The sequence below is a fragment of the Carcharodon carcharias genome, chromosome 2, assembly GCF_017639515.1.
Source record: "Carcharodon carcharias isolate sCarCar2 chromosome 2, sCarCar2.pri, whole genome shotgun sequence".
Taxonomy (NCBI): domain Eukaryota; kingdom Metazoa; phylum Chordata; class Chondrichthyes; order Lamniformes; family Lamnidae; genus Carcharodon; species Carcharodon carcharias.
Genome location: NC_054468.1, coordinates 100,413,410 through 100,426,984, shown reverse-complemented (window position 1 = coordinate 100,426,984; position 13,575 = coordinate 100,413,410).

The window sequence follows — 13,575 nt, the reverse complement described above, 5'->3', positions numbered from 1 at the left end:
TTTTCCTGGGATCTGACTACAATATTCCATCTTTCTGGTTTATTCCTAATATGAATTTTAAAAGCCTTATATATTTTGATATTTTCCCATGGAGCTGCTCCAGCCTATCTTTGTAGATCAGTCCTACAACCTGAAAATATATTTTGTGTGCCCATGTGAATTATTTCTAATGTTTGGCTTTTCATAATTACAATGGTCAGAAATGGACACAATACTCATCAATGTTCCTATACAGCAGTTGCCCTGGCAATCATCGGTGTACAATGACCTTGGAAGATATTAGACAGTAGTTTGACAATGTACTCAACCTTCATAAATGCATGCCCCCAGGGTCTGGCAAAATTGTTCCTTTTGTTGTGTGTTCTGCTTGTCTGAACTTGAACTGCCTATCTCACATTAACGGATCTCCACATAGGGATCTGGGAAACATTTTGTAGCACAGGACATTCAGAATGAGGTCCAACTGCTTCCAGTTGACTTTAAAAACAGGAACATCAGAAGCAGCTTTTATGCTTAGACGAGTACAATCTGTTTATCTGTTACGTTCATGAAAAGAATTCTACGTTACAGTGAATTGGAAATGATGCACTCAATTAGAATTCCAATTAATTGCAAATTATACTGGGATCAGGCATGTGTTATTTTTGATCCCAGGTTAGAAATACGAGTGTTACCCATAGGAGACAAATCTTGTTTGGATGACTGAAACTAGACAATTTACCAAAAACAGACCTAAATACTTTCACATGAGATATTGGAGAGGATTTTTACCTTGCTGGCAGAATATAAATAGGTAATCAAAATTGGCTGGTTTGTATATTGCATTAGCTAACCCTTGTAAAATAAAAACGAAAATGCTGGAAATACTCAACAGGTCTGGCAGTATCAGTGGAAAGAGAAACAGAGTTAACATTTCAGGTCTGTGACTTTTCATCTGTTGAAAGATCATCATCCTAAAATGTTAACTCTGTTTCTCTCCCTACACATACTGCCACACCTGCTCAATATTTCCAGCATTTTTGTTTTTATTTCAGATTTCCAGCAACCACAGTGTTTTACTTTTATATTGACAAAACATTTGTAGTTGAGTGGATAAGGAATTAAATCCACTTGGAAGAATGGATTTAATCAAGGGTGTGAAACAGAATGTAGATTGCACAGTGTGTAGATGAAATACATAAGAAAGCAACAATACCAAATACACATTTGGAATTCAGCCCCTCACCACTATTACCTTTTATGATATGCATAAAATTCTCTTTATCCATTCATCCTGCCTCAGTTCATGAATGACAATGTCCTTCCAGGTGATTTGATTTCAAATCTTTGATCATGAAGGACAGTAAAAGTGACACATCTCAGTGTTAATTCAACATCAGAGGTGAGTAAACTGATGTTTCTTACACAACAGTGCTCACAGTAGAAGAACAGCATCCTGATGATGGAAAGGAGCCTGTTATAAACAGTGTGATGCCTATTTAGCATTTGATAGAGCTACATATGTTCTGGGAACAGCACCAATCTCTTCTATCTTTGGTACCAGCTGTTGATAACATCTCAGGTTTAATCCACTTCCATCTGTGAGCAACCAGTATTATCAAAGTCAAACTTCTGATTAATGGCAGATGTGACTGACTTACGACATCTGGTACTGCGATTTCTGAAGCCTCTTTCACAGACTTGCTTGCAATGACAGCCGCTAATGTTTAACTCCTTCATGGGGGTGGTGTTTGGTGATTGTGAGCTATTTAACAGTTATTCCTTATAGTCATTGACCTCCACTCCTTTAAACTTGAAATTCTATTGCTTTAATATTGAAAATATTCATTGAAAGGGACCTCTCTGACTTCCTCCTTCCCACCCCCAGGATCCGTGTCTGCCTCCGAATCCCCACCAACCGCCATCGCTATCCATCTGATGAAGTGGTGCCCACATGTGTGTCTATGGTGACCTCCACGGGAAACCATGACACCCAACAGGAATGGGGCAAGTAAATTCCGGCCAATGACTACACTTCAAAGTACATCATAGGCTGTAAAGCACTTTGAGACATCTGGTTAGAATGATAAAAAGTTTAGGGCACAGAAAGAGGCCACTTGGCCCATCATGTGTCTGCGTCAGTTGTCATGGAAACCACTATATAAATGCAGGACTCTCTTCCTGTTCTACTAGTACAAGGTGACCAAAGGAATGTGCATTCTGCTGGACCAGGGTATCCATGACAAATACCATCTTTCCCGTGGAGGCTTCCATAGACACACATGTGGGCACCACTTCATCAGATGGATAGTGATGGCAGTTGGTAGGGATTCGGAGGCAGACATGGACCCCTGGGGGTGGGAAGGAGGAAGTCAGGGAGGTCAGTGTGGATGGGGGTGGGATCCTCAGGAAGGTTGGGAATATGCACATTCACCTGGACATCCTAGAAAGATACGGTTTCTGGCTGATAGGTGGCAGTGGGGAGGTGGAAGATGATACTGCGGGGGGTCAACAGTGACCGGGGAAAGGACATGGGTGACTGGGGGAAGGGAAAGGATGGGGGAACTGAGCAGAAACTTGATTATGACCATGTTTTTCAAATCGAAAGTGAGGGGAGCCTCGTATTGGAGGGGCACTGGTGCCCATGGGAGAGCAATCAGTAGGTGGGCGGAGATGCGGGTCAGCTCAGATGGACAACCAAAAGAGAACCCCAGCAGGCAGCATTGAAAATGCTCAGGATATTAAGATGAGTGTGATGGATGAAGACTCTGTGTGCGAGGGAGAGAGCTTGCATGAGGCTCTGAAAAGCCCTGCTGCATACACACTTCACTCTCCAGAATGATTCATGGCCTGGCTGCATGCAGCAGCAGAACTGCTAGTGGGGCGGTTAGTGGGGGGTGGGTTGATGCAGGTGGAGGACTCGCGAAGCCTGCCAAGGAAGTTGAAAGACAACATTACACGTTAATCGGCGAAAGTGAATATATTTTCAGATTATAAAGTGACAAATGTCCTGTGCAACCACTTGTGATCAGACTTTCTTAACTTTTCTAGGCCTACTACATCAGCTAGGCGCTGCCCTGACATCCGCAGGAACCTGTGCAATGGTTTGCCCTGTTGCCTCTGATGGGTTCAGCATCGGTCCCTTGGAGGGCCGAGGCATTGTGGGCCCCGGCTTGTGTTGACTGTCCTCCTGTGGGCCAGCTGCTCCCTTTGTGGTGACAGAGGGTGAGGTTGAGGGGGGTCACAGGCAAAGGGGTCTCGGAGGGAGAGGGGAGCCTCTGAGGTTCCTGAGTGGATGACCCGGGGGTGTCCAGCTACTGCTTCTCCTCCCTTCAGGTGCCCGAGGGCACCACCCTCACTCCTCAAAGGGAAGGAACACCTGGAGGGGCATTAAGGTTCATGTTCCCCTCCCATGTTGCCAACTGCATTAACGTACCCATGGCTCCTGCGGCAAAGTGCAGGTCTGCACACATCTCCGCATTCTGCTGGACCGGGGTGTCCATGGCAAATGCCATTTTTCCCCTGGATACCTCCATACATACACATATGGGCACCACTTCATCAGAGAGCAGGCAGACACACTCCTCACATGCCGCTCTACTGAGGGCTTCCAACAGCTCTGCGTGATGCCCTCTGCCTTTTGCTGACTCTCCACAATGAGTTGGAAGGCTGAATCCAGAGGCTCGAATCCAAAGAACTGCCTCAGACTTCACAGATGCCTCTTCCCCAGCAGTCCACCGAGTGCCGGAGAGCTCAGCCAAACCTGCCTCCTCCTGCTGTGGACGCATGTCCGTGCAGTCACCACCAGATTGTGAACACAAGCCTGCTCTAGATCTAGGTCCCACCGAGGTGTGTGTCTCGGTGCTGGTGGAGGGTGTGCGTAATCGCTGTGACGGGTCTTCCAGGCTGCTTATTTCCAGCTCTTCAATGGAGGAGGAGTCCTCTTGACTGGAGGTGAGGATGTGGATGGAGTTGAGGGACTGACTGGCTGAGGGTGTCGGTCGCTTGGCAGAGCTCCTTGTGAACCAAAGTAGAGATAATTAGTGCATGGCAGCAGAGTCAAAAGCAAGAGAGAGAGCACTCACAGCTGCATTGAGAGAGGGATGATGTGGTGCAGGATCCTCATGAGGGTGTTCACCATCAACCTCACTGTCACCGCAGGCACGGTCCATGTCCTCACCAGTCAGCGTGATGTTACACTCCTCAAAGTGACTGAGGGCCTAATGTGAGCCACTCCACTCCCGGTCTGAGACCTCTCCCTGCTGTTGTGAGCCAGCTTCTCCTGCATGAAAACTGATGGAGAGAGTGTGACCAGGACACATGGCACTGTGTGGAATGTTTGTGTGGTGAGCAGAGCCATGGACAGGATGAGGATGCAAGCTCAAGTGGATATGAGCCTGATGGAGATGTGAGGGTGTGTGTGAGAGTTAGTGGTGTTGGCCCTTGAGGTGTGAGATCCCTGTGAGTGTGTGAAGGGTTTGTGAGTGTGTGAGCTGAGAGTGTTGAGATGCTTGACTTACCTGGCGGAATAGATGAGAGCATTCATCCTGTAGCGGCATTGGGTGGCTGACCTCCTCTGTGCTTTGGTGGCACTGACCACCACTGCCACTGCCTCCCAGGCCGGATCTGACTCTGGCGAACCTCCTGCTGCCAGACCAAGGACAGAGGACATCGTGGTGTCCTTCCACTGTGTCCAGCAGGCGCCCCAGAGAGGCATCACTAAATTTGGAGGCTGATGTCTTCTTTATTATCAGGGCCATCTGTTGCCTGGAGCAGCCCTGGTCTGTAGAAGTAAGCAGTGCTCTGGTGCACTTTTAATATGGTGCCCGGAGTGAGGAAGCGCTGAGATCATGGGGTGGCAGGCAAATTTGAGTCTGCCTGCCAGTACTCTGGCGTATTCCCCATGAATGCATAATTAATGAGGCGGGGCGTGCCGGGAATGGGACAATACGGCGGGAAAAGCTACCTTTGCAGCTGATGGGTAAAACGTTCTTTCTCCCATCGCACATTGTGCAAACCTGGGATGATTCTGCCCATTGTTGTAATGTGAGCAATGAGACAGCCAATTTGCACACAGCAAGCTCCCACAGCAGCAAGGTGATAATGGCCTGGTACTCTGCCCAGGGTTTTACAGCCCTGCCACAGCACATCTCCCCCATCAACGGATTCGGTAAGGCATTTAAATCTTCATTGAGTTCAGCGGGACAGTAATATCCCACTAGGCGGGAGGGGCAGTAAAATCCTGGCCTCTGTTTTTTGTTGATCAAGAGATAAATATTGATCAGAACACGTGGGAGGTAGATGGGGCCTCAGTTTAATGTCTCATTCGAAGGGCAGTGTGGCACTTCCTCGGTATAGCACTGGAATGTCATCCTTGGTTTTTTTTGTGCTCAGACCCTGGATTGGGACTTCAACCTGGAATCTTGTGACACAGAGGCGAGTGTGTTAACCAACTGAGCCACAGCTGATGCACAATAGATGAAGAAAATGGGCAAAACTGAGGCAAATGAATTTCAATGTAGCCAAATGTGAAGTTATCCAATTGGGATATTAAAAGGACAGACAGAGAACTTGCTAAATGGTAAGAAGTTAGAAATGTCAGATGTCCAAAAAGACTTCCAGAGTCCAAATACCTAGATCATTAAAATGTCAGGAGCAGGAACAGAAAATAATCAGAAAGGCTGATGGAATGCTGACCTTGATATCTGGAGAATTAGAATACAAGGGGGTAGAAGTCATTCAGCTGTACAAGTCTCTGGTTAGATTTCACCTGGAGAACTGTGAGTAATTCTTAACATCACATTTTAGGACAGGAGAGAGACAGGCAAACTATACATCTTTCTTCTCACCAACTGTCCATAAGCAGAATTATTTTTTGAATTATTTTTAAGGTATACTGTGGTGTGTTTTCTGAACTCTTGGTTTGTGTGACCTAATTTACTAATAGCTCACAGCAAACTCAGGTTATGATTAACTCAGAAGGTTTATTTATTTCACATTCAAAACCCGGGGTGGGGTGGGGGGTGGTGTTCTCAACATCTCACCACACTACATACATACACATTAGAATAAAGAGTTTTACAATTATGCATAGTAACAGTATAAGAACCACAGGAATAAACATTAATATACATGATCTACAGAGTCGGAGATGTCAAAGTCCAGGAAGTGTTTCCATAATGGTGGAGTTCAATCCAGATGAATTTCTGGTTGGAGAAAACAGTTCTGGTTTTTACTGGAGTCCTTTCCTCTCGGTGTTAAAACAGCAGCCTGAGGGCTTTTACTGGAGTCCTTTCCACTCGGTGTTAAAACAGCAGATGAGAATCCTTGAAATGAATGACGCTAGAACGCAACAGGCTTCTTGTGCATATGCTGCTTGGAAGGCATAGATCAGTGACTTATAAAATCAAACAGACTTTGAGGAATTGAGAGACGGTACCAGGCTGCTTTGTCAACCGAGAGCTGCTGGAGTCTATTCCTCTCGGAGTTAAAACAGCAGACTGAGGGATTTTACTGGAGTCCTTTCCTCTCAGTGTTAAAACAGCAGACAGAGGGTTTTTACTGGGGACCTTTCCTCTCAGTGTTAAAACAGCAGACTGAGGGTTTCTCAGTTCTCAGCGGGCTATAGAGATTTCTAAATGGTCACTCGATTCATGAGGTCCTGGAGTTAGGCAGCCATTGTCTGGGTAGACGCTCTGAATTTGCTCAAGGGGTAAGCTTATCAAGAAAGAAATGATGTCCACTGTCCCGTTTTGAAATGCACCTATGAGATGAGTCTGTTAACAGCTCTATAGGCATAATGAGTTCCTATGTGTGATTCCCCTGGTTTTGTGATTACAAGGGGTCTATATGATGAGATGTGAGAATCCATAGGCTGAGAGAAGTATTCTTTTGTTCTTGTAACTCCTGTTGGTAGCTTCCAGAACAAAGGGCCAATCCTGTAGTCATGGGACTTGTAGCAGCCATCTTTTGGTTCATCAGAAAGTCCATTTTAAAAACAGTAAAAGAATAAAGTTTTAGATTTCTTTTCATGTCCTATTGACCAGCAGAAGGATATATCTGCCTTGGTGATAGCATAGATTTTCTAGAATCTTACCTGGACTTCAAGGGACTTCAAGGGTTAAAATACAGGGCCAGATTACATAAACTAGACACGTATTCCCTGGAAATTTGAAGATTGAGAAGTGATTTGATCAAAGTTTTCAAAATATTAAGGGGAAACGATCTGGCAAAGGTTGGTATATGGAGTGAGTTTGCAGATCAACCATGATCTCATTAAACAATGGAACAGGCTCGATACGCTCACTGATCTATACTTTTCCCATGATCCGATGTTTTCTATGTTCCTTTCATCTAGGCAAGCTAATGCATTGCCTATTATTAAATATCTAGGAGAAACTCCTATTCAGAAAATTAATCAGCTTTCATCTTTCTTTTTCTAAACTTGCGAGAATGCATTTGTAAAAACCCAGAATTAAAAGTAGCCCTTTTCTGAAGAATTCTTTGTGGAAAAATGGTCAATAGATTCTGATGTATGTTCCATATACAAACATTTTCTGAATTCTGGCCTTCTCTTTGTATCCTGTATGCACATTTCCTGAATTCTGGCAATTACCCTGTTCCATATACAAACTTTTACTTTTGGGAAGGGTATCTGCAGTTATCTCAGGCATCACATGATTGGAAACAACTTTAACTGCTCCTTAATCTTTTGCATGCTGAAACAAACCCATTTAATTGTTCTCACATCTCTTCCTTACTCACCTTTCTCTGCACTGCATAAGCTCCTATTCCCATTCAATTACACTAATAGATATGATTTCAATAATCTTTCAAAGCCATGAGCAAACTTCGATAACCAGCTGAAGCAAAGCACATTGAATCACAGCTGTATAATTCAGCAGGAGACTGCTTGGCTCAGGTTCCTCAGGTTAATGTGGTCCTAGCTGCAACACCTGCCTCTGCAGCCTCCCTGATGCTTTTTGGCAGTGAGTTTGTTTGTCTCGAATTCATTAGCTCCACTTAGACTTATTTACATTAGATAAGCTGGTTCAAAGCTGTAGTTTCACATTTTACAAAGTGGCTTTTCACAAAGCTTTCTGATCCATTAATGGGCTATTGCATGCATTTGACCAACATGAGACAGCAGTTGTTAAGAGTCAGGGGCTTGATGAAGGGACTTGTAACAGAAAATTATTGTAACTACCATGACAGAGCTGGAGATTGAAGCTTTATTCCATATAAACACTGGATTTGTAGACTGTGTAGACTGCTTCTCTACAGCTCAACAGTTTATATAAAATCCACAGCAGGTGGGACCCTTACCTCAGGAGCTCTTATTTTCTCAACGGGAGCAGAGGGTTGTATCGATGCTAAAGGCCAGAGAAGGTACACTAACCACTGAGATGAATATCTGAATTTGCCAACAGCTCCCAGCTGCACAGTGCCTTTAAAAGTTTAACATTGAAAAGAGAACAAAGAGAAACAGAAATAAAGAAGCAAGGCCAGCCAAGTGGGGAGAGATTAGGAGGGGAGATCAAGATCTTGAAAAAACTTCGAAAAGATGGAGTTTTTTTTGTTCATTCACAGAATGTGGATTTCGCTGGCTGGGACAGCATTTATTACCCATCCCTCATTGCCCTTGAGAAGGTGGTGGGTGAGCTGCCTTCTTGAACCGCTGCAGTCCATGTGATGTAGGTATACCCACAGTGCTGTTAGGGAGGGAGTTCCAGGATTTTGACCCAGTGACAGTGAAGGAATGGTGATATAGTTCCAAGTCAGGATGGTGAGTGGCTTGGAGGGGAACTTCCAAGTGGTGGTGTTCCCATCTACCTGCTGCCCTTGTCCTTCTAGATGGTAGTGATCATGGGTTTGGAAGGTGCTGTCTAAGGAGCCTTGGTGAATTCCTGCAGTGCATCTTGTAGATGGTACATGCTGCTGCTAATGTGTTTCGGTGGTGGAGGAAGTGAATGTTTGTGGATATGGTTCCAATCAAGTGGGTTGCGTTTCCTTGGACAGTGTCAAGCTTCTTGAGTGTTGTGGGAGCTGCACTTATCCAGGCAACTGAGGAGTATTCTATCACACTCCTAACTTGTGGACAGATGGTGGACAGGCTTTGGGGAGTCAGCAGGTGAGTTACTCATCACCTGATTTCTAGCCTCTGACCTGCTCTTGCAGCCACAATATTTATATGGATAGTCCAGTTCAGTTTCTGGTCAATGGTAACCTCCAGGATGTTGATAGTGGGGGATTCAGTGATAGTAATGCTGTTGAACATAAGACCATAAGACCATAAGACATAGGAGCAGAAATTAGGCCATTTGATCCATCGAGTCTGCTCCGTCATTCAATCATGGCTAATAAGTTTCTCAATCCCATTCTCCCACCTTCGCCCCATAACCTTTGATCCTCTTACCAATCAAGAACATTTCTCGGTCTTAAATACACTCAATGATCTGGCCTCCACAGCCTTCTGTGGCAATGATTTCCATAGATTTACCACTCTCTGGCTAAATAAGTTTCTCCTCATCTCTGTTCTAAAAGGTCTTCCCTTTACTCTGAGGCTGTGCCCTCAGGGCCTAGTCTCTCCTACTAATGGAAACATCTTCCCCACGTCCACTCTATCCAGGCCTTTCAGTATTCTGTAAGTTTCAATCAAATCCCCCCTCATCCTTCTAAACTCCATTAAGTATAGACCCAGAGTCCTCAAATGTTCCTCATATGTTAAGCCTTTCATTCCTGGGATTGTTCTCGTGAATTTCCTCTTGACCCTCTCCAGGGCCAGCACATCTTTCCTGAGGTACGGGGCCCAAAATTGCTCACAATATTCTAAATGTGGTCTGACCAGAGCCTTTTAAAGCCTCAGCAGCACATCCCTGCTTTTATATTCTAGTCCTCTCGAAATAAATGCCAACATTGCATTTGCCTTCCTAACTACCAACTCAACCTGCAAGTTAACCTTAAGAGAATCCTGGAATAGGACTCCCAAGTCCCTTTGCACTCCAGATTTCTGAATTCTCTCCCCATTTATAAAATAGTCTATGCCTCTATTCTTCCCACCAAAGTGCATGACCTCACACTTTACCACGTTGTATTCCATCTGCCACTTCTTTGCCCATTCTCCTACCCTGTCCAAATCCTTCTGCAGCCTCCCGCCTCCTCAATACTACCTGTCCCTCAACCTATCTTTGTATCATCTGCAAACTTAGCCAGAATGCCCTCAGTTCCTTCACCTAGATCATTAATGTATAAAGTGAAACATCAAAGGATGATTGTTGGATTCTCTCTTGTTGAAGATGGTCATTGCCTGACACTTGTGTGGTGCAAATGTTACTTGCGACTTGTCAGCCCAAGACTGGATATTGTCCAGGTCTTGCTGCATTTGGACATGGACTGCTTCAGTATCTGAGGAGTCGCAAATGGTGCTGAACATTGTGCAATCATCAGCGAACATCCTCACTTCTGACCTTATGATGGAAGGAAGTTCATTGGTGAAGCAGCTGAAGATGGGTGGGCTTAGGACTCTTCTCAGGTGTGTTACTTTGCAAATTGGGTCCAGCACTTCCAAGAGAGAGAGAGAGAGAGAGCACACAGCTTTGACAGCCTGTGTCAATCCAACATTGCCTTTTTTTCTCTCTCCTGCTTAGTAAGTGGGTCCTTAAATGTGCCTTTCTGGCTGTGTATTCCAGAGATATTCTATTAGTCTTTTATCTTTTATTTATCTATTATCTTTTATTTATCTCTTTTTATCTTTGTTTTTATTTTTGTTTTATTTCTATTAGTCTATGTCTGCTGCAGTTATTGTTTCAGAGCAGGTTAAATTACATTTTAATATCTCATCAGAAACACTAGAAAAGTCTCAGGATGGTGTGAAGCCAACAGGAGATGGGGGACTTTCATGCTCTCTTAGTGGGGTGAGTGTCATTTTTTTGGTGGAATGCAAGATTGTTTGTATTGTAGCAGTCTGGGCAATTTCTGTTGTCTTTAGAGGGCTCCAGTTTTTTTTTAAATCCTTATAACAGCTGCAATGCCAAAGATTCCCTCTCAGAAACCTAAGAATACTGAGATAAAAACAAAAAAACTGCGGATGCTGGAAATCCAAAACAAAAACGGAATTACCTGGAAAAACTCAGCAGATCTGGCAGCATCGGTGGAGAAGAAAAGAGTTGACGTTTTGAGTCCTCATGACCCTTCAACAGAACTGAGTTCTGTTGAAGGGTCATGAGGACTCGAAACGTCAACTCTTTTCTTCTCCGCCGATGCTGCCAGATCTGCTGAGAATTTCCAGGTAATTCTGTTTTTGTTTTACCTAAGAATGCTGTTTGCTTTGGGTGTTATCTGCTGAATGTGGGATCCCCATTGAAGTTTGTTTTTAAAATGAATTCCCTGATATGGCGGTGTATCTTCCTACTGAAGAATTTGATTACAGAACTTAAAACTATCTGTTGGTTGACCATTTTGTTGGTGATGCACATGACATAGCATTTTTTGGCATAGAACGCCATCTTCCATTGGTCCTGACATTTTTGTATTTGCAGAAAATCATCTCGCAATGAACTGATATGATCTTGAGTTTTTCCTGATGGGTAAATTGTGTAGCCATCTACAATAGACACATTCTGTTTTTTAACTTGTTGGTAAGGCTGCTTATATATGTGAAGAAGAGTAAAGGTCCCAACGCAGTTCCCTAGGGCAGCCCAAAGAGGACATCTCTAGGTGAGGATGATTCCCTATCTTTGTCTTCTGTTGGTAAGGAAGTGCCGGATCCAATTTAATAATGTCCCTCTGATTCAATAGTGGTGAGTTTGGGCAGGAGCTTTTCATGTGGAACTTTGTCAAAGGCTTTTGAGAAATCTAGTATTGCATGAAAGTGGCTTTATCTCTTTCAAAACTTGAAGTCAGGCCATCGGCTATTTCGGTAGATCTTTTCACCTGAAAACCATGTTTGCTATCTACCAGGATATTGTCAACTTCAAAATGTTTCATGACAATGAAAATGAACAATTTGTTCAAGCGATTTGCAAGTGACGTTGGTGAGAGACACCAGTCTGTAGTTTTCTGGCTGACTTTTGAGAGTGGCCATGCACAGTGGTCATAAAGGGTGTGCAAATGTTAAAGATGGGCATCGATTTTCCATCTGGGACTAGGAAATGGACATCAGGACTGCACCTGGGTCCCAACCCCACCAGGGCGGGGCACACAGTCAGAGCCCTATCAATTGGCTGGAGCACAGGTTGGGCAACCAATTGGAGGCCCAGGGGCATTGTTATATTGTTATATTAGTTGTAAAGAACTAGGAACTCATTATTATGTGAATATCTATCCAGACATGTCACATTCACTGTCCCTCTGCAGTCATGTGCCAAGTAACAATGTGTCAGCCTATCAACCTACCAGCCACATGACAGCTGAAAGAAGTACACTCAATGAAGCTTCAGCATTTCGAGTCTAAATTGTGATTATTAACTTAAAGGAATCCAAAGTCATAACATGGTAGCAGTAGGTTGTTTTTTCCATAAAAAACACAACCATTTTAAACAAATTTAATGCTGAATTAAATTCTAAAATCGACACCTGAATTCATGCCAGAGAGAGAGAATCACAGAAATTCAGAATTTTAATGGTGCAGAAGGAGGCCATTCGGCCCACTGTGTCTGCAACAGCTCTCCAGATGAGCATCATGACCTAGTGCCATTGCCCTGTCTTTTCCTTGTACTCTTGCACATTGTTTCTATTCAAATATTCATCTAATGCCCTCTTGAATGTCTCGATTGAACCCACCCCCACCGCACTTCCATGCAGTGCATTCCAAACCCGAACCACTCGTTGTGTGAAAAAGTTTTTTTCTCACATCACATTTGCTTCTTTTGCAAATCACTTTAAATCTGTGCTTTCTCATTCTTGATCCTTTTACGAGCAGGGACAGCTTCTCCCTATCTACTTTGTCCAACCCCCTCATGATTTTGAACATCTCTGTCAAATTTCCTCTTAGCTTTCTTCCCTCCAAGAAGAACAGTCCTAACCTCTCCAATCTATTCTCATAGCTGAAGTTTCTCATCCCTGGAACCATTCTTGTAAACCTCTTCTGCACTCTCTCCAATATGTTCACATCCTTCCTATAATGTGGCACACAGAACTGTGCACAATACTCCAGCTGAGGTCTAACGAGTAGCTTATATAAATTCGGCACACCCTCCCTGCTCTTGTACTCTATGGCCCTATTAATTAAGCCCAGGATATCATATGCTTCATTAACTGCTCTTTCCACCTGCCCTGCCACCTTCAATGATCTATGCACATATACACCCAAGTCTTTCTGCTCCTGCACCCCCTTCAAAATTTCACCCCTTATTTTATATTGTCTGTTCATGTTCTTCCTACCAAAATGCATCATCTCACACTTCTCCACGTTGAACTTCATGACACCTATCTGCCACTCCACCAACTTGTCCATGTCCTCTTGAAGTTCCACACCATCCTCCTTGCAGTTCACAACACTTCCAGGCTTCATATCATCCACAAACTTTGAAATTGTGCCCTGCACACCAAGATCTAGATCATTAATATATATCAGGAAAAGCAAGGGTCCCAATACTG